The 21,236-nt window shown below is 46.3% G+C and overlaps 1 protein-coding gene across 2 annotated transcripts in view; it reads right to left on the bottom strand.

Moving 5' to 3' along the window:
- Positions 1-14,147, bottom strand: part of Gpr160 (G protein-coupled receptor 160) — a 48,370-nt gene extending 34,223 nt beyond the window's left edge. For both annotated transcript variants that reach the window (XM_038347140.1, XM_038347141.1), the window contains exon 1: positions 14,069-14,147. The gene's annotated coding sequence lies outside the window, so the exon portion shown is untranslated. The remainder of the gene's footprint in view (positions 1-14,068) is intronic.
- Between the last annotated feature and the right edge of the window lie 7,089 nt (positions 14,148-21,236).

Below are 21,236 nucleotides of genomic sequence, written 5' to 3'. Positions count from 1 at the left end.
GTGTTCTGAAACCTAATAGTGTCAGACTTAGGAAGCAAACCCAAGCCTGGTTACCGTCACATTCTACAGACTTGGGGATTCCGGACTAGTCACTTCAAACCGGCAGTTACTATAGGTAGACTTCACTCCTACACCCTGGGACACTGGGAGAAAAGTCTGAGCTGTGCACACAGCACACATACCACGGAAGAGGCCACTTCCCAGCCAGTGGTTTCTGTGACTACACAGGACTCGGCCAGGAAAGAACTCTGCCACCACAGGCAACTGCCCATCCCTCTGTCACTTATGTTCCTCCTCTATGCACCCTGAATGACCTCAGCGTCTGCTCTGAGCCAGTCCTAGAGGCACGACAAAAATGGAGACATAAGCTCTGCTCCCCCACCTGTCTGCAGACCACTCTCACAGGCCTAGGCTAGCACGGGGCACTTTGCACACTCCAGGAGGATATAAAGAATATTTATAGCAATCGTACCTTTGGTCTGATAGCAGCATTCCAAGAATTAACTAAAAGGAAGTGGGGAAGGAACCACCGGACCAGTTCATTCTGGTGTATTTCCAACAGCCATAAAATACCTTCCCTGCTGAGAATCAAAACAACCTGCTAACAATGGGAATCAGTCAAACGAACTATGCCACAGTCAGTAGAGAGACTATTTCCTGAAGCCATGAGATTCATGCTCTGGGGGAAGAGAACAAACAGGAAAAGACCATCACTAACAGCCCAGTGATGGAAGAGAAAGCCATGCACAGCAGGCCTTTCATAGGCAAGCTTGATAGAGTTCCCCTAGACCCTCAGGAAGGGTGAAGTGCGGCACAGTTAAGAGAAGGATCTTGGTTCAATGTATGTTGAAGTTGGCCTAAGAGTCCGCACTCTATCAAGTTCCCAGATAAGATGTGTGCCCTGTCACTGACCTAAGGTGGCCATCTCCATGTGAACACAGGAGAACACAGGCACAATTTATTTTATACCATCTTACATATTCCATAAGGTAAAGTACATTTGCAATTCTGCAGAACGTTTGAATACATAATTATTTTTATGGCAACTGTCTTAGTTAGGGTTATTATTGCTGTAAAGAGACACCAAAACCATGGCACCTCTATAAAGGAAATCATTTAATTGGAACTAGCTTACAGTTCAGAGGTTTGATCCATTATTGTCATGGTGGAAAGCAAGGCAGCACACAGGCAGAGAAGGTGCTGGAGAAGTAGCTGAGTTCTACCTCTTGTTCTGCAGGCAACAGGAAGTGAGCTGTGTGCCACAGTGGGAGTAGCCTGAGCATGTGAGACCTCAAAGCCCACCCTACAGTGACACAATTCCTCCAACAAGGCCACACTTCCTAATAGTGCCACTCTCTATTGGCCAAGCTTTCAAACACGAGTCTATGGGGGCCATTCCTATGCAAACCACCACAACAACCATCTTGAATACTCTGAAATGGGTTCAAAGGTTTATTATGGTCAATACAGAATAATTTAAAATAAAAATGAGCAATGGCATAAATAATTAAATTTTATCATCATCATCATCATCATCATCATCATCATCATCATCGTTTTAGCTCTGGGGTTCACACCCAAGGCTTTGCTCATGTTCAGTGCTCTGCTACGATGCTGTAGCTCCAGCCCTCTAATTTTTAAGACAATGGCTGAGAACTGCTGAAGGGCCACGAGGTTATTGATATTTACAAAGCATGGAAAAACAAAAAGGTAAGCTTTAGTCATGGCATGACAACTGGGTTAAAATGCCAACATTGTTTGTTAAATGTACTAAGTTTAGGGGGAAAGCTGGATTACATCTGTGATCCTAGCACTCGGGAGGTTGATATAGAAACATTACCTTGTGCCTGAGGCCCACATGGGCTACAGCACGAATCTATCATAAACGAAGAAGGAAATATACCAAAATGTTGGTATTTCTGGATCCTTGGGAGGGGGTAAGGCATGTGTATTAGTCACTTTGCTGCTGTGAGAAAGAGCAGGAAAAACCATCATCCTGGGCCAGTGAGATGGCGCAGGGTGTAAGGCGCTTCCTGAACAAGTCTGATGACCTGAGTTCAAGCCCCAGAGCTGACTCTCTAAAGTAGTTCTCTGCCCTCTGGATATGCTCCATGGCACATGTATGCTGGCATTCACACACTCACACCATACACAACCCCTACCACCACTCCACCACCACCAACAATCTTTTTAAAAAATCATCTTACCAAAGGAAGCATTTATTTTGGCTCATGGTTTGGGTTCAGTCTATGGTCAGCTGGCTCCACTGCTCCCATGGCAGGCAGAAACCTGTTGGTGGAAGGGCCTGGCAGAGGGGGGCTGCCCACTTTAGGACAGTCGTAAGGAAAGAGAGAGGAGAAATAACTAGTAGCCATGGGCTTCCCTCAGCTTTTGTTCCACCCTCAGGTGCTGTCCCTCTGGGAACACCATCACAGTCCCAGCAGGGACAAGCCTTACGACTCTCCCAGGCATCTCTTAGGCTGTCACTGGAGGTGGTCACTCATCACTCAGGGTTTAAAGGTCCATTTCAGCAGCATGTACACTACAGGTGGAAGGACAGAGGCTACCATGGCCCCCGTACAAGGATGACACACAAATCTGTAAGCATTTCACTTAAAAAATGTTCACTTCCTTTTAAACTTTGTAGGGTTAGGATTAGGAGGTGAAGATGTCCCTGGAAAATGGCAGGGCCAGGGGACAGATTGGAAACTATTCAAGGCTTGGGAAGGCAGGACCAGGCTAGCTCACTCCCCAGAAGCAGATACTTCTCGTGGCCACCTTAAAGACGTAAGCAATGGACAGGCACGCCACTATCTCTGATAAAGAAGATCACACCCAGTCTGATGCCCACTTCCTGGCTACTTCTCCCCAGAACCCCAGTTCATGTCCCTCTCTCCTTCCAGGCAGCGACAGTGACAGAGGCCGCTAACAAAGCCACACACTAGAGAGCCCTGTAAGAGGATAGAAGATGCTTACTACTCAAAGTGGGACTAATAGTTAATAATACAATACTTTTCCAAGTTCAAAAGTAAACTGTACTCTGCTCCGGAGTTTCCATTACAAACTGTGTAAGAACTTACAGACACAAACAGCACAAAACCTGGTTGTCGGATCAACTCCAGTGTTGTGTGGAGGGCGGAATGCTGCAAGTCCATAACCTAATTCCAATGATCTTGGGCTAGCTTTAATCACAAACAGTCATTCCTCAGCTAGCTCTGTGTCTGGCCTTGGACTGTACGAGCAGACCCATAGTTTCCAGCCATCGAAGGGCTGAGGGTGGTAGCATCTGAGGCCCATGGCAGAGCTGCCCCCACTTTGCTATGAGCCACCTATCTGACGCAGCCACCAAGTATTTGGAAAGAATCGTGATTTGTGGGTTCTTCATGCTGTGCCTCTAGAGACTTCATGAGGCTGCTTTCACACTGAAATACAGAATCTGCTTCCAGACTGTGGTCACTGAGAGCTCACTGCATGCTCTAGCTCCCTTTCAGAAGCAAGTTGGATGGCGCTCTTCACTGTGCCCACGGCAGGATTTCTAAAATGGTTCTTGACCCTCATGCCATCTGTGAGGTACACATATCCCCAGCTGGTACACAAGTCAGCACAAACACAACTCCACCCAAATCCCTGCCAGGCTCTTTCTCTTTACTGACAGTCTGCTCTTCACATTGGGGTTAGAGAGCACTGATGTTCATGAACACACACAGAGGGCGGGTTTCCATTGTGGTCATAGTCAGAGGGCCCAAATAACAGAGCCTAAGACCAGGACACGGGTGCAGTTCTCACCCGCTCCAAACAGGATGCACACAACACCACTTGTCATGGGGCAGCCCACAGCCCCTTCTACAAAGACAGGCTAGAGCTGGAGAGCACCTGTAACTTTCTGCCTTGCTTCTAGCATTACGGGGTGGAGAACGTGTCCACAAAGTAAATAAGCCACACGGGCTCAGTCAACAACAGGGAACCCCGCTGCCAAGAACAACAGGGAGCGCCTTACCCCTATGACCTTCTATCATGCAGGTGCTAACAGAGGCTCATCTCCAAGGAGGACATTGCTGCTAACTCTGTTTTATACAAGAGGTATGACAAGGAAAGGCTAAACACAGGGAGACCTGTAAACACACGAGGGGATGGAAACCCCAGACTCCAGTCCCCCACACACCGAGTCCTCGCTCCGGATCGTTTTCTCTTACTTTGTTCTCAAGCCAACAGTCAGGCAGCTCTCTTTCACTTGGTCAAGGAGATCCTGACAGAGCTCACAGTCAAACCTGAATCCCAGAGTACCCGGAAGGTCAACCACCAGCCCGCTGACCTGCCATTTACAGAACCTGTGTGTCTATAAGACGGGCTTATGTCTGTGGGCCTAAGCAGGAATTCCATCTGCAGCCCTTCAGAAATCTGCTTTCTTATCCAGGCGACATTCCTGCAGTGAGTCTATTTAGACCTCAAGACAGTACCTTTTCCCGAAACCATTCCATTTCTGTGCGTGCCCAGGCCTGTGGAACTCAAGGGCTCCGGGGAAGGAAACCATATTCCCAAGAGAACTTGAACTGTGATAAAACTGCAGACACAGCAGGGATGAGAACACTGACCCCATGACCTTAATAGAAAGCTTCAAATTGAGGAAATCTAGCCACCTGAGACTTGACTTGCGGAAGCATCTGGGAGGCCGGACTGTGGGCCAGTGCCTCAGTTCCTCATCCAAGCCAAGCTTTCTGAGAAGCCATGCCTAAGCAGCATATGGAAGTAGACTTGCAGCTGACTGGAGTCAGGTGGGCAGAGCATGCCTGGTATCCAGCTCAGCTTAATTCCGGGACCCAGCCTCAGGACCACTTTGCTCCCACAATCAGGCTGGAGTTCCCAGGGTGCACTAGCTCTACCTTCTGACTTCCAAGGAGCTTCTGGCATGCTATTATGTAACGGTAACCAGGCTTGGGTTTGCTTCCTAAGTCTGACACTATTAGGTTTCAGAACACCAGGTGCTCATAGTACGTAAACTTTATTCTGGAAGGGGGCCTAAGATTGTTTTTTATAAAGAAAAAGTGAACTGTCATAAATGTGATTCAGAAAGAGAGAGGGAAGGAGGAAAGGAGGGAGGGAGGGAGGGAGGGAGGGAGGGAGGGAGGGAGGCAGGCCAGAGCATGTTGTTTTTGAGATTCATCTCTGTGACTGTATGTTTAAGAGTGAGTGTGGTGGATGCATATGGTTTCTCTATCATAGCGGCTCTCAATCTGTGGGTCATGACTCTTTTGGAGGTTGAATGACCTTTTGACTGGGGTCACCTAAGAGCATCAGAAAACACAAATATTTACATTACAATTCATAAACAGTAGCAAAATTACACTTATGAAGTAACAATGAAAATAATTGTATGGTTGGGGTCACCACAACATGAGGAGTCGTATTAAAGGGCTGCAGAAGTAGGAAGGCTGAAAACCACTAGGGTACCACTTTGGCCTTGAACTTGTTTATGAGTCTGCCTCAGTAACCAGAGCAACTGGAACTACAGGCACATGCTCCACTATACCCAACTAGTTCTGTCTGTCCTGATATTAAACTGCGGGACACCAATTTTAATAGCCTGGCAACAAACAAGTTACTGGGTTTGACTGTTATGCCACAGCCTCTGCCACCAGCTCACCACTCCCAAATCTAGGCCACTGCTCCCTGCCCACATGCCTAATAAACCTACTGAAAGAGGAAGAAACTCGAGGATGGCAAACACTGTGAGTGGAGACCTGTGGGAACAAGAACCCAGCGGCTTTCACTACAGAGGTGGCAGTTTCAGTACTCCCTTGAACATGTCTTAGAAGAACAGATCATGTAAAAAAAAAAGTAATTTTCTTTTTAAAACATCTATTTTGTGTGTGCATGTGTACACATGTGCATACTCAAGCACGTGTCATGGCATGTGTGTGGAGGTCAGAGGACAACATGCAAAGGCAAGCTCTGTTCTAACATGTGATTTCTGGGGGCTGAAGTCAGGTTGTTTGGCTTGGGAACTCAGATGGACCCTCTGAGCCATCTCTTGGGTCCAGATCTGATGTTCCATGCAGGTTCAGTTTTCTTTTTAACTCATCTGGCTGGCCATGACTCGGGTCCCAAGTGTATCACCACGGAGGGTGGTGGGAAGAGTCTGCACTATCGAGCTAGCACCTAGATGGACAGCTGGTGTGTGTCACCACGAAGGGTGGTGGGAGAGTCTGCACTATCAGGCTAGCACCTAGATGATGGACAGCTCTGTGTGTCACCACGGAGGGTGGTGGGAGAGTCTGCACTATCAGGCTAGCACCTAGATGGACAGCCGGTGCACAACGGGGACCCTAGAGTACGCATGGCACTGCAAAGAGGCTGGGAACAATGCAGCCCTCACTTCTCACAGCGAGGGCTCGGTTGAGGCTGCTGCACCAGGCAGTGAGGCTCTACTTTTGGTAAAGGCGCCGAAGCTTGCAGAGTACCTGGAGGAAAGCCTGGTGCTGTGCTTCCTTCGCTTTGGTTCAGACACCCACATGCATGCCACCCACTCCAGGAGTAGCCGTCTGTCTAGCCGCAGCACCATTAATAAAAACCCAGAGACAGGAACTGGGGCTCAACCTGAAGGTCAGAAAAACAAAACAGCCAGCCACTGACTCTTACCTCAACTTCAGTCTGAAATGGCGATCCTGCCTTCAGGAATCTCAGAATGAGACAGAATGAGAGCTATCTCCTCCCTTCTTATATTCCTCTCTAGTGCTGGGATTAAAGACGTGCACAACTTCTGCCAGGTTTCTATGGCAAACTAGTGTGGCTAATTGGATTAAAGGTATGTGCCACCACTGCTTGGTCTCTAGGGCTGACCAGTGGGGCTGTTTTACTCTCTGATCTTCAGGCAAACTTTATTAAAATACAAATGAAACATCGCTACACCCAACCTCGCTCATTCCCTTCTAGACTGAAGGCATCCAGGGTCAGGGAACCCTCACAGCACAATTACCCTCAAGATAAAGGCAACATCTCTGTTGGGTGAGGCTCCCCTGAGAGCAGAAGTAATCACCCTGTAGGAACCAGACTGCTTCCCTAAAGTAACAAGGGAGGTAACAACTTCCTTAGACCACCTTGCAGAACCAGAACTGAGACACTGGCCAATCAGATGCCCTTGATCAGAGCTGCTTAATTATGCACTCGTATCTTTTGTTCCTCTCCCCCCCCCCCCAATTCCTTCTCCACTCCATTTAAACCTAAAGTTAATGTTTCCCGGAAGATGAACTTGGGGCCATTAGACCCTTTGTCTGTCCCTCTTCCCAATATGGTGACTGAGTCCCCTTTCTTTATCATTACTTGCTTTTTAAAAACTGGAGTGTAGGGATGCAGTGGGAGGGAAAGGCAGGGGGTAAGCCTAGCTGTGGTCAGGCTGCCAGTCACGGGCCATCGAGCTAACTACTAAGTCTTCTAAGCATGATTCCCTTCCAAAAGCGGGCTGTGACGTGATACCCAGTGTAAGGCGGATCTGTGAGAATTAAATGCGTTTGTTAAGAGGACTGGTGGGGCAGATTGGCCGGTGAAGCTTGGGGATGTAAGTTCCAGTCCCCGGAATCCCTGTAAAAAAAAAAAAAAAAAGCCAGGCGTGGCAGGGTGTGGAGCTGCGGCAGAGACAGGTGGATCTGGGGGCTTGCAACCTCGCTAGATTACTCGAAATGGTGAGCTCCAAGTTCAGTAAGATCATCTCTCAAGCACAAGGTGGAGAACGGCAGAAGATGACTGACATCCCCCTGGCCTCCAGAGACATAGGAACGGGTGAGCATAGCAGTGCACATGCACACCCTCCACCCCTGCCCTAGACATAGGAACGGGTGAGCACAGCAGTGCACATGCACACCCTCCACCCCTGGCCTCCAGAGACATAGGAACGGGTGAGCACAGCAGTGCACATGCACACACCTCCACCCCTGGCCTCCAGAGACATAGGAACGGGTGAGCACAGCAGTGCACATGCACACACCTCCACCCCTGGCCTCCAGAGACATAGGAACGGGTGAGCACAGCAGTGCACATGCACACACCTCCACCCCTGGCCTCCAGAGACATAGGAACGGGTGAGCACAGCAGTGCACATGCACACCCTCCACCCCTGCCCCAGACATAGGAACGGGTGAGCACAGCAGTGCACATGCACACCCTCCACCCCTGGCCTCCAGAGACATAGGAACGGGTGAGCACAGCAGTGCACATGCATACACCTCCACCCCTGGCCTCCAGAGACATAGGAACGGGTGAGCACAGCAGTGCACATGCACACACCTCCACCCCTGCCCTAGACATAGGAACGGGTGAGCACAGCAGTGCACATGCACACACCTCCACCCCTGCCCTAGACATAGGAATGGGTGAGCACAGCAGTGCACATGCACACACCTCCACCCCTGCCCTAGACATAGGAATGGGTGAGCACAGCAGTGCACATGCACACCCTCCACCCCTGCCCTAAACATAGGAACGGGTGAGCACAGCAGTGCACATGCACACACCTCCACCCCTGCCCTAAACATAGGAACGGGTGAGCACAGCAGTGCACATGCACACACCTCCACCCCTGCCCTAAACAACGCCCTAACACTCGGGACACCAAGGAAGGAGGATCGCCCGCCCATAAGATCGAGGCTAGCTTGGGGTATATACTGAGTTCCTGGACTATAGAGGGAAACTCTGTCTCAAAAATTAAAAGGTGTATAATTAATAAAAAGACTAGCATGACTCTTAGCTAAATTTTTCTTCTTCCATACTTTTAAAAAGTGGTAAGAGGATGAGAACATTAGAGCCATTGGGAGACATCTCGCCTACCACACACATTAGACTATGGTTTGATCCCCAAGACTATGGAAAGCCAAGAGCAGGCTCATAGCAGGAGGTGCAGGCAGGTGTGGCAGGCCTTCAAGGTCATCTCAGGCGCAGGCAGAGTTTGAGGCTAGCCTGGGCTACATGGGCACTGTATCAGAAAAACAACAACAAAGCGGGCTGGAGAGATGGCTCAGAGGTTAGAGAGGACCCATGTTTGGTTCCCAGCATCCTTGTTAAGTAGCTCACAATCATCTGTAACTCCAGGTTCAGCAGACCCGACACCCTCCTCTGGCCACTTCAGGCACCCACACATACATGGCAAACACAGAGAAATACACACACACATAAAGGGAAACAAACCTTTAGAAAGAAAAAACAAAAAAATGACTCCAAGTCAACTTTTGGCTCCCCAAGACCACAAAGTCACCCTTCATTGAAAATCAAAGAGTGAGGGGAAACCGTGGTCCATTTGTAAAATAAATGGAAAAAAATAATTAAATAAAGTAAAAAAGAAAGGAAGGAAGGAAAGAAGGAAGGAAATCAACATCCCCACCCCACCACACTCCCAGGCGAGAAGGTTGAGGCAGATGACAGCCGTGTTTGCAAACATGGCTGCTGACTTGGCTGCCATTCCTCCCCTTCTCACATCCAGGCCAACAAGGGCACCAATGTGCCTTTCTAATGTGTTTATCCCCTTTAGGCAAACAAGTCAGGAGAAAGATGGTGTCACATCTGTTGGGTTATAACAGCTTTTAGCACTATCTATCCGGAGAGAGAATGCATCAGGCCATTGCCTTGCTATGGAGGGACCTAGCAATGTTCTCTTTCCACAACATCTTCTTTTAAAGGACTAGGGAGAAAACCGTGTTGGGTAGTTATGTAATTGTGATCTCATGCTAATACTCTGGGGGTCACTCTGGATGTCAGACTGCCGTTATCTTTTTCTTTAAAAAAATTAGGGGGCGCAGGCATTTAATATCAGCACTGGAGAGGCAGAGGTAGGCAGATCTCTGTGAGTTCAAGGTCAGCCTGGTCTACAAAGTGAGTTCTAGGACTGCCGAAGCTACACAGAGAAACCCTGTCTTGAAAAACAAAACAAAAATTAGTGTGTTTAACAGGCTTTAAGGATCCTAAGTTTGATGACCTCTACAGAGAAGATACAGAAGGTCACTCTGCATTAGCAATGGGGCTCCAGAGATCCCCAAACAGTACAGGCTATTGCTAACGCTCTTGGTTACTCTTCAGAAATGGCCAGTAAGACCCTATTGCTGGAAACACTCCATACTTGATTCTAGCTGGTACTCAACGGGAAGCTTCACCCCACCTGGCTAGCTTCTGTGCTGCTGGGAAGTACTCTGCATCCACCGGACTGTAGACCCTGAAAACTACAATCAGAAATGGTCCGACAAGGTATGTCCACGGATACACCAGTGGCACCAGTGGCACAGCGGTTATGGAGTGAGCAAGCACTTCCTGACTGTATCCAAGGTCCACTGCATTAGATGGACCACATACCTGACACTGCTGACCAGGCCCAGAACCTGTGGCAAGACAGCTCCTAGGGAAGAACCTGGCACTATTATTCTGCAAATGGATACAGTATTAAAACAACCCCTAATCACTTTCGGCTATACCCATCAATGAGTACATTGCCCAGCCCTCTCAGACAAGCTTCTTGAGTAGATGACAATTAGCACAGAGATCCTCAACTGGTCAACATGCAGCGAATAAGACTGGCGTGCTCAGTAAAATATCTAAATGAGACATTTATATCAAACTCCTTTCCCCAAGGGTCAGGATCTTCCGGGAAGAGGGGGACAAAGTGTAAGCACCAAGATGGCAGATAACATCAAAGACACAGTGTTTTCAAAAGACAACAGGACAATAACACAAGGACCCACAGCATCTGTGACAACATGTACAAAACTGCACAAGCTCAAGCCAGAAAAAATTCCTGCTTGGAGGATGGGGGGCATAAAACCCCACCAGTAGCCCAAGAGCCGCTGGATCTGATGATAGCTGCTGGAAGAGAGAGTTGGTTTTTTTTAACTGTGTGATTCCTGGTAGGTCAGCCGCATTCCAGGGCAGGGCTCACACCCAAGAGTAGTTGGGCAATAAATTGGACAGGATGGGCTTTAAAAAAAAAAAAAAAGAAAAGGCAGGAGTTGGGTGGGTAGGGAGGTGAAGATGAGGAGCAGGACAAGGGTAAACATGATCGAAATTTACTATATGAAACTGTCAAAGAATAAAATTATTTTTTAAATGTAGGTGTTTATGTATTAATTAATCCACTTAGCATAATGCTTCTGAGATCTATATTATACATATTATTTAGTATTACATAGTACATCAATATTTCCCTTTGTATAGAGAGAACTTTGCTCTTTCTAGTTTGTGGATAATTTTAAACTGTTGTGAGCAGTTTTGTTAAAAAAAAAAGGGGGGGGTTTATTTATTTTTTTTTTTTAAAGGATATTCTGTATCTCTTCAAGAAATAGGTCTGGCTGGGTGGTGGTGGCACACGCCTTTAATCTCAGCACTCGGGAGGCAGAGGTAGGAGGATCTCTGTGAGTTCGAGGCTAGCCTGGGCTACAAGAACTAGTTCCAGAACAGGCTCCAAAGCTACAGAGAAACCCTGTCTTGGAAAAAAAAAAAAGAAAAGAAATAGGGTCTACTGACAAAGAATTCTGACAGGCCTAAAATGGGTGATGCTGTTACCCCACTAGGCCCCAAACCACTGAAATTCTTCTCTTTAAAGAATGGGGCTCCTTAAGGGTCCATTTCATCAGCCAAGTAACAGAATGCAGAGACTGTGAGGTAACCTGTGGCTGAGGCCTCCTTCCCAACAGGAAGGATTTGTTAACTTAGTGTGGGTCAAAGTCTATATGCTACAGCCTTTATGTCCAAGCCTTCCATAACGGTGAGACGGCCACAGCAGTGGGGGAAGTCACACAGACCTCCCACCTCATTTTGGCAAAACTGTAAATGAGTCCCTCACCTTTGGTTTCCTATTTTCTTGGAAACTAAGGGTTTATGGATCTAAGTGCCTGGCAACCACTGTATATTTCTTTCATTCATACAATGAAAACTGAACCATATGCCAATCGATTTTACTGAGGTACTGTAAACCAAGTTCCCAGAAAGGAAAAACAAAACAAACAAAACATCCAGAAACCCACTATACCCATGTACAGTTTATCTGATGAGAACTCCATGACTGTAGAGAGCTAGGATGTCTCTCTAGACTCAAATCATTTTGTGCTATCTTTAGTCCTCTGAACAACCACTCATTGCCCAACTCTGGCCTAATGGCCTTGTGACTCTCAGTAAAATCCTCTGGACTGTATTAACTTAGTAGACCGCTAACTTTCATCACCCCAGAGCTAAGGCCTATCAGCCAGCATCAGGCAGGGCTCTCCCCTCTTTGCTGCGATTGCCTAACTGATGTTTCTTCAGTGCATGTTTTTAAGTGACTTAAATTATGACTTTCTTTTGTCCTCTATAACTACTAAAACATCATGAAACCATTTCCACATTAGAACATTTATCTGGGAAGCCTGAATCTGTGTTCATAGACCGTGGTCCTTCATACCTGACTCAAGAATAAACTCGTATTTCCCTCTGGGGTGATTTTTCTAACACTTCAGCAATCCACGATCACAGGCACAGTTCTCTCTGGTGCCTCTTTTTAAAACCAAAGGAACATTCAATCCAGCTGTAGTGAGTTACTTAGAAGAAGGTTCTTGCTGCAGAGTCTGCCTTCCCTGTCTTCATCCACTGCACTTCAACAGTCCCATCTTGGAATCTACACTTTCACAAATTGCCAATCAAGTATGACAGTAAGTAAGTAAGAATTACAGGATAGAATCTGAAGGAAAATAATTTAGATGAATATAACTATCTCCACACAAACAAAAAGAAAAGAATGGCGTGGACCATGTGACTGCGGGAGTCAGTTCTTGACTGGATGTTTGTTTCATAATCCTGAGAGCAAAGTGGAATCAATATGGAAAAAAAAAATACAGATCTTTTCAAGGCTTAAGAATATCCCCACTCATCTGATGTTGTCTTCATCATTACAAAACTATTGACATACAGAATGTTCCAGAAGTGCACATGATCCCAAGAGGACACGTGTAGTCCACTACTCTGGTCTCTTCTGGGGAGTTGAAGGTGCTGGAGACCCAGCCCAGGCCCTGAATCATGCCAGGCAAATGCTCTACTGCTGAGCCAGACCCAAACCCTGGGCCTAGTTTTCTGCTGAGTATAACTCAGAGGGGATTTGAGCCACTGGAAAAGAATGCTAACACATTTGATACAAACCGCCTGACTGGAGGCAGCCTAACCCCCAGGTTTGCCAATGGTGTGTGTTCAGAAAAAGCTGAGCCAGCACCCACCTGCATGAACTTGATCCACTTAACAAACACCTGTGAGCCTGTGTAAGACAGGTGAGACTATGATCTTTTCGGATCAGTCTGATGAGGCAGAATTCCTATCCAATGTATGAAAAATAATTGATATATGAAAGGCTTTGAAACTAGAGTCACCTGTATAGTGCTGAACTTACTTTCTGGAAAACAAATGAGAAAAGCAGTGTGGCAACTTTTAAAAGACCCAACACATGCAAAAACAGACAAGACTTGCATGCCGAACATCCATCTTTGGCTGCTAACCTCTCATGGCCCAGTGCACTCCTGCACCCCAAACTTTGAATCAAATTCTCAATCCGTATGTCAAGTTCAGTCAGTAATCCTAAAAAAAAAAAATCAGTTTTTAAGTAACGTAATTATGAAGCCAGCAACATGGTTCAGGGATCTTGCCATTAAGTCAGAACAATTGAGTTTCAACCACGATCGCATGTGGAGAAACTATTCCCAAAACGTGTCCTTTTACCACAGAGAGAGAGAGAGAGAGAGAGAGAGAGAGAGAGAGAGAGAGAGAGAGAGAGAGAGAGAGAGAGAGGGAGAGAGAGGGAGAGAGAGGGAGAGAGAGGGAGAGAGAGAGAGAGAGAGGGAGGGAGAGAGAGAGGGAGAGAGAGAGAGAGAGAGAGAGAGAGAGAGAGTGTGTGGTGTCGGGGGTGCCACCGCTCGCCCACCTCCGCAGAAGTAGCTTCAACCCCGGGCTCCCAGGGCGGGTCCCGAGCCAGTCGCCGCGCTCCAGTACTAACCGCCTGGCAGAGCCCAAGGTTCAGTCGCAGCGACCGGGAGCGCCCGGGCGTGTGCCAGAAAGCCAGCGAGGAACGAGACACACCCACCTCTGCCCTCGGCAGCCGAAGCCTGGGAACCGCGGCGTGCGGACCGGGGGACTCTGCTCCTTTTCCACCTCGGCTCTGCTGAAGCCTACCGAGGCGCGGCGCCACCCCGAGTCCCGGGAAGGGAAACCTCCTCGTGACGCGACAGTCAACTGGCCCCCAAGAGTCGTGGGCTCACTTTGGCTGGCACTCCTCAGCACCCGCTTAGCGCGAGCAGCTTCAAGCCTCCAACCCCCCAACCCCGTGACGCCGGAGGGGCGGGGCAGAGCGCCGCTCACCTCCGCTCGCCCCGCCCACCTCCGCTCCACTTGCCCCAGGTGAGCCACAAGAGGCGGAGCCTCACCTCCGCTCGCCCCTCCCACCTCACCCCTTCTTTCCCAGGTCATTAACACAGCAATCTGGACACTCCTCTCAGTCCAGCCTGGCCTAGAGCTCTCTGGGTAAGCTGCCTGAGTCCTCGCAGAGATCGCCCATCTGGCTCATACTGGAAAAAGCAGGCTCTGGCTTGTGAGCATGCACTCCCTAGACACTGCGTAGGACGTCCCCTGCCGGTGAGGCGACGAAAGGCTGCCACACCGGGAAGGCTGGAAAAGATAGAGCTAGCAGAAGCCTGCAGGGGTTGCAGGGTGCAGGAGACCCCTTCCTGGTGCCAGACCTTGAGGACCCAAGCCCAGCCTGAGGTTCTCTCATCATGCAGCCTGTTTCTCAGATTTACTCTTGGCAATTGTCTGCAGATGAGGATGTTCCCAAGGCGACATGACTTGAGACGCCTGTGCCGCTAAGCAATTGCCTAAGTGCACTATAAATTCTGATTTTTTAAAAAATCAAAATTTGCAGTAATATACCTTGTGGTTTTTTTCTTTGCTGGCTAGCGTTAATTCAGTAAATATTTGTTGAGAATTTATGACTTGTTTGTCATTTAAAATACGACATGCTTTTCTTCCATTGTCTCAAGATCCAAGTTCAGGATTGTAGTCTAGGCCTTTTGCCCTCCCGAGGGGGCTAAACTGACCTTGCCAGGAACTCAGAAATGGCCTGACGGGGTAATAAAGGCCCCCGGTCCTGAAAGAAAGCCGTAATGAACTCTAGTGAAGCTGTGGTCATGCTCCCCCTCCCGCTGCGCAAAGAGAAGGTAGAGCACCAGAAATGGCTAGGGGATCCTTTTGCTTGGGGGTGGGGTGCAGGAGGTGTGCAGTGGCAGATCATAGAAAGAAGAAAAACAACAGCCACTATCTGTGGAGTGTGTTCTTTAAACAGGGTCAGCCATCCATCTCTCTAAGCTAGGTGTACACCATCCTTACACGCTAGGCTTAACAGATCCTGCAGTTATGATCCCAGAAGGAGAGGTGCCTTGGTAAACATTAGGGCCGGAAGAAGTAGCTCCGAGGAGCCAGCCTACACTTTCATAGTGCCTTACTCAATGCTCCAGGAGGCAGATTTGGTCTTCAAATGCTCCTAGATTACCAAGAATCCTCACGTGCCCTTGTCCCCCCTCTATGCCCAAATTTCTTATCAATACTGTCCTGAGGCTTTTCCAACGGAGAGGTGTGAGAATGGCTACTTAACCAGACTACACCCTCCCCGGGGCATGTTCAGGGTGCTGGTGGTGGAGACTGTGGCAGACCCATTGGTTCCCAGTTTCTCTCCTTCCAGCCTCTTCTGCCTCCCTTCAAACAAAATTCATCCAGAGGGGTGTTATGATGGTTAACCTTCCTTGCAAACTTGATCGGATGTAGAGGCACCATGGAAACACACCTCTGAATGTGTCCGGGAGGACGTTTTCTAAGAAGTTTCACCGAGGTGGGAAGACCCACCTTGAATGTAGGTGACAGCATCCGTGCAGACTGGGGTTTGGGAGTGAATGAAAGGGAGAAAACGAGCTGAGCTTTTCTTTCTCTCTTTCCTGGCTGCACTGGCTCCACTCCTGCCTTCCAGGCCATGATGCGCTGTAGCCTGGAGATATGAGCCAAAAGGAGCCTACCTGCTTATTTGGTCACAGGTACTCTGTCAGGAATTTTGTCACAGAAATGGAGAAATGAACTAGGACAGGTGCTCCAAGCTCCTAGAAACTGAGATCTGAGGCTTCTGTCCAGCTATCTCTCGTCTGAATTGTCAGATGCCTACGAGAGTAATTCCCCACCTCGACTCTCCTTCAAGAAAGCAATTTACCAAGCTAAAGTGCAGCAGGTGTCGTTGCTGGGAAGAACACCGCTACACAATTCTGGACACGGAACGCAGAAGAAAGGAAATGCAGAAGGAAGTCCAGGTAAGGCTTACTTTCTTGAGGAAGACTTCCTCTTCTCTCCCCCAATTTTCTTCCTGCGGTGAGCAGGAGTGGGACAACACTCAACAGAAAAAGGGGCTGCACCCACCCTTACCCACTGTGCCCAGACTTCTCATAACAGAAAAAAAGCAAACTCCTCTGCTGTTTAACTCCTGGTCAAGATAGTTTCACACAAATGAGCCCCACAGTAGCAGGGATGGTGTACTTTCAGAAGACAAGCCAAAAAAAAAAAATCACTTCTTGGTCCACTAGCTAAAAGGGTATCATTGCAGAAAGAGGGGCTTTTTAGTATCAGACAGACCGGGTTTTGGTTTCAGCTCTGCTGATTATATTACCTAGTGGTCCTGCCTAAGTTTGTGAAATTAGATTTTGTATTGTAAAATCAAAAGCTATCATTTTTAAAAAAGCTTATGACACATAGTGCTTGGCATATAAAAATGATTTATCAGTAATCATTGATAGCTAGCAGTTCCCAACCTCCACCAGTTTTCTTCTCTAGCAAAATTCAGTATCAGCATTCTGTATAAACTGAGGACGTGGCTGCTCCAAGGTATGGCTGAGGGAAGGTTTTTATTGTGTGTGTGTGTGTGTGTGTGTGTGAGAGAGAGAGAGAGAGAGAGAGAGAGAGAGAGAGAGAGAGAGAGAGAGAGTGTGTACTGTCGGAAGCATCTGGAAGAATCCAGAGCAGGAAGAGAAAGTAGTAGACTGAACACAGCCAGCATACTTGGCCTGGCCAGGAGAGGGGAGGGGGATGACAGAGGAGGACCAAGAGAGGACCAGGATAGGAAGACGGAAGAGAGAGGGGCAAAAGAGATGAAGGAGAACAGAAACAGTGGCTGAGGAGAAGGAGAAAGGAGTAGCTGGGGGTGGGGGAAGTTCCTAGGAGGGGAGGAGGGGAGGATAGCTAGGCACCCGTGACACTGAGAGAGCAGGAGGCCAGCATGCACTTTGTTGTGCGAGTAGGATTGCAGCCAGACATTTGTCTCTTCTGCCAGTGATACGGGAACTGGTTCTTTTGTTAGAGGGGAACCTGCCTCACAAATTCTTGAGAAATGTTGGCTTTTGTCTAACCACCAGAACTGGGGGGGAAGGGGAGTTTTCTTTGGACCCGACAATATCATTTCCAAGTTTCACTCTTTAAGACAATTGCTTATTCAGATATTAAATGTTTTTGTTTGCAATAGCAAGTTTCATTACATAGCACCAATGGCCTAGTGCCTTTTATTTATGTGTCTGTGTCTGTGTCGGTGTGTGCCTCATGTGCGGATGGCTATAGAAGCCAGGAGAAGGCATCTGACCCTCTGGGGCTGTTGACAGGCAGTTGTGAGCTGTCTGTCTTGAGTCCACTGGAAGGGGAACAAGTGCTCTTAGCATTGAGCCACCCCTGTAGCCCCTGCATAGCATCTTGTCCTAGTTAGAGAGTCTGTTGCTGTGATGAAACACCATGACCAAAGCAACCCGGGGAGGACAGGGTTCATTAGCTCACACTTCCACATTACTATTCATCAAAGGAAATTAGGACAGGAACTCAAACAGGGAAGGAACCTGGAGGCAGGGGCTGATGCAAGGCCATGGAGGGGAGCTGCTTACTAGCTTGTTCCCCATAGCTTACGCAACCTGCTCTTTTCTTTTAATTGATTGATTTTATTGAGCTATACATTTTCTCTGTCCCCCCCCCTTCCTCTCACCCATGGTCCCTATGCTCTCAATTTACTCAGATCTTGTCTTTTTCTACTTCTCATGCAGATTAGATCTATGCATGTCTTTCTTAGGGTCCTCAGTGTTATCTCAATTCTCTGGGATTGTAAATTGTAGGCTGATTTTTCTTTGCTTTATGTAAAAAAAACCACTTATGAGTGAGTACATATGATATTTGTCTTTCTGGGCCTGGGTTACCTCGCTCAATATGATGTTTTCAAGATCCATCCATTTGCCTGCAAATTCCAAGATGACACTGTTATTTTCTGCTGTGTAGTACTCCATTGTGTAAGTGTACCACATTTTTCTTATTCAATTTTTGGTTGAGGGGTATTTAGGTTGATTCCAGGTTCTGGCTATGACAAATAATGCTGCTATGAACATAGTTGAGCAAATGTCCTTGTGGAAAAATTGAACATCCTTTGCGTATATACCCAAAAGTGGTTATTGCTAGGTCTTGAGGTAGATTGTTTCCTATTTTCTGAGAAATCGCCACACTGACATCCAAAGGGGTTGTACCAGCTTGCATTCCCACCAGCAATGCAGGAGTGTTCTCTTTCCCCACAACCTCTCTAGCATAAGTTGTCATCAGTGTTTTTGATCTTGGCCATTCTTATGGGTGTAAGATGGAATCTCAGAGTTGTTTTGATTTGCATTTCTCTGATGGCTAATGATGTTGAACATTTCCTGAAGTGTCTTTTAGCCATTTTAGATTCCTCTGTTGAGAGTTCTCTGTATAGGTCTGTACTCCATTTTTTTATTGGATTATTTGTTTTTTTGATGACCAATTTCTTAAGTTCTTTATATATTTTGGAAATTAGCCCTCTGTCCAATGTGGGGTTGGTGAAGATCTTTTCCCATTCTGTTTTGTCTTGTTGACCATGTCCTTTGCTTTACAGAAGCTTTGCAGTTTTAGGAGGTCCCGTTTATTAATTGTTTCTCTCAGTGTCTGTGCTGCTGGGATTATATTTAGGAAGTGGTCTCCTGTGCCAATGTGTTCAAGTGTACTTCCCACTTTCCCACTTTTTTTTTCTTCTATGGGGTTTAGTGTGTCTGGCTTTATATTGAAGTCTTTGAGCCATTTGAACTTGAATTTTGTGCATGGTGATAGATATGGGTCTATTTTCATTCTTCTACATGTCGATATCCAGTTATGCTAGCATCATTTGTTAAATATGCTTTCTTTTTTCATTTGATATTTTTTGCATATTTGTCAAAAATCAGGTGTTCGTAGGTATGTAAATTAATATCTGGGTCTTTGATTCAGTTACATTGGTCCTCCTGTCTGTTTTTATGCCAATACCAGGCTGTTTTCAGTACTGTAGCTCTGTAATAGAGTTTGAAGTCAGGGATTCTGATGCTGCCAGATGTTCTTTTATTGTACAGGATTGTTTTGGCTATCCTGGGTTTTTTGCTTTTTCCATATAAAGCTGAGTATTGTTCTTTCGAGGTCTGTGAAGAATTTGCTGGGATTTTGATGGGCATTGCATTGAATCTGTAGATTGCTTTTGGTAAGATTGCCATTTTTACTATGTTAATTATACCTACCCAAGAGCATGGGAGATCTTTCCACTTTCTGGTGTCTTCTTCCATTTCTTTCTTCAAAGATTTAAAGTTCTTGTCATATAAGTCTTCCACTTGTTTGCTTAGAGTTACTCTGAGATATTTTATGATATTTGTGGCTATTGTGAAGGGTAATGTTTCTCTGATTTCTTTCTCAGCTCATTTATCATCTGTGTACAGGAGGGCTACTGATTTTTTTTGAGTTAATCTTGTATCCTGCTATATTACTGAAAGTGTTTATGAGTTGTAGAAGTTCCTTGGTAGAATTTTTGTGGTTGCTTATGTAAACTATCATATCAGCAAATAGTGATGGTTTGACTTCTTCTTTTCCAATCTGTATCCCCTCAATCTACTTTTGGTGTCTTATTGCTCTAGCTAGGACCTCAAGAACTATATTGAATAGATATGGAGAGAGTGGACAACCTTGTCTTGTTCCTGATTTCAGTGAAATTGCTGGGAGTTTCTATCCATTTAGTTTGCTGTTGGCTGTTGGCTTGCTGTATATTGCCTTTATTATGTTTAGGTATGTTCCTTGTATCCCTGCTCTCTCCAAGACCTTTATCATGAAGGGATGTTATATTATGTTGAAAGATTTTTCAGCATCTAATGAGATAATCATGTAGTTTTTTTCAGTTTGTTTATATGGTGGATTACATTGACAGATTTTCATGTTGAAAAATCCCTGCAAGCTGACTTGATCATGGTGGATGGCCATCTCTTCTTTTTGTTCTAGAGTTGTCAAATGTTCTGTTAACTCACTACTGTGGCATTTTTCCAGCTTCTTAGTGCTATGAATTTTTCTCTTAACACTGCTTTCATTGTGTCCCATAAATTTGGGTGTGTTGTGTGGTAATTTTCATCTAATTTTAGGAAGTTTTTAATTTCTTTCATTTCTTCCTTGATCCGTTGATGATTCAGGTGAGCATTGTTTAATTTTCATGTGTTTGTGGGCTTTCTGAAATTAGTGTTGCTCTTAAATTCTAATTTTAAGCCATGGTGATCCAATAAGATACATGGGTTTATTCCATTTTTTTTGTATCTGTTGAGGTTTTCTTTGTTATCTTGTATGTGATCAATTTTTGAGAAGGTTTCATGAGGTGCTGAGTAGAAGGTATATTCTTTTATGTTTGGATGGAATGTTCAATAGATGTCTGTTAAGTCCATTTGAGTCATAGCATCTGTTAGTTCCCTTATTTCTCTGTTAATTTTTTGCCTTAGAGACCTATCCAGTGGTGAGAATGTGGTATTGCAGTTTCCCACTATTAGTGTGTGGGGTTTAATGTATGATTTAAGCTTTAGAAGTGTTTCTTTTACATATGAGGGTGCTCTTGTATTTGGGGCATAGATATCGAGTATTGATATTTCCTCTTTGTGGATTTTTCCTGTGACTAATATGAAATGTCCTTTTTTGTCTCTTTTGATTGATTTTATTTGAAGTCTCTTTTGTTGGATATTAGGATAGCTACACCAGCTTATTTCTTTGGTCCATTTGGTTGGAAATTTTTTCCCAACCCTTTACTCCGAGGCAATGTCTGTCTTTGAGGTAAAGGTGTGTTTCTTGTATGCAGCAGAAGGATGGATTCTGTTTTTGTATCCAATCTGTTATCCTGTGTCTTTTTATAGGGG

Source organism: Arvicola amphibius, chromosome 11 (genome assembly GCF_903992535.2).
Source record: "Arvicola amphibius chromosome 11, mArvAmp1.2, whole genome shotgun sequence".
Lineage (NCBI taxonomy): Eukaryota > Metazoa > Chordata > Mammalia > Rodentia > Cricetidae > Arvicola > Arvicola amphibius.
This window is presented reverse-complemented; position numbering and strand designations above follow the sequence as displayed.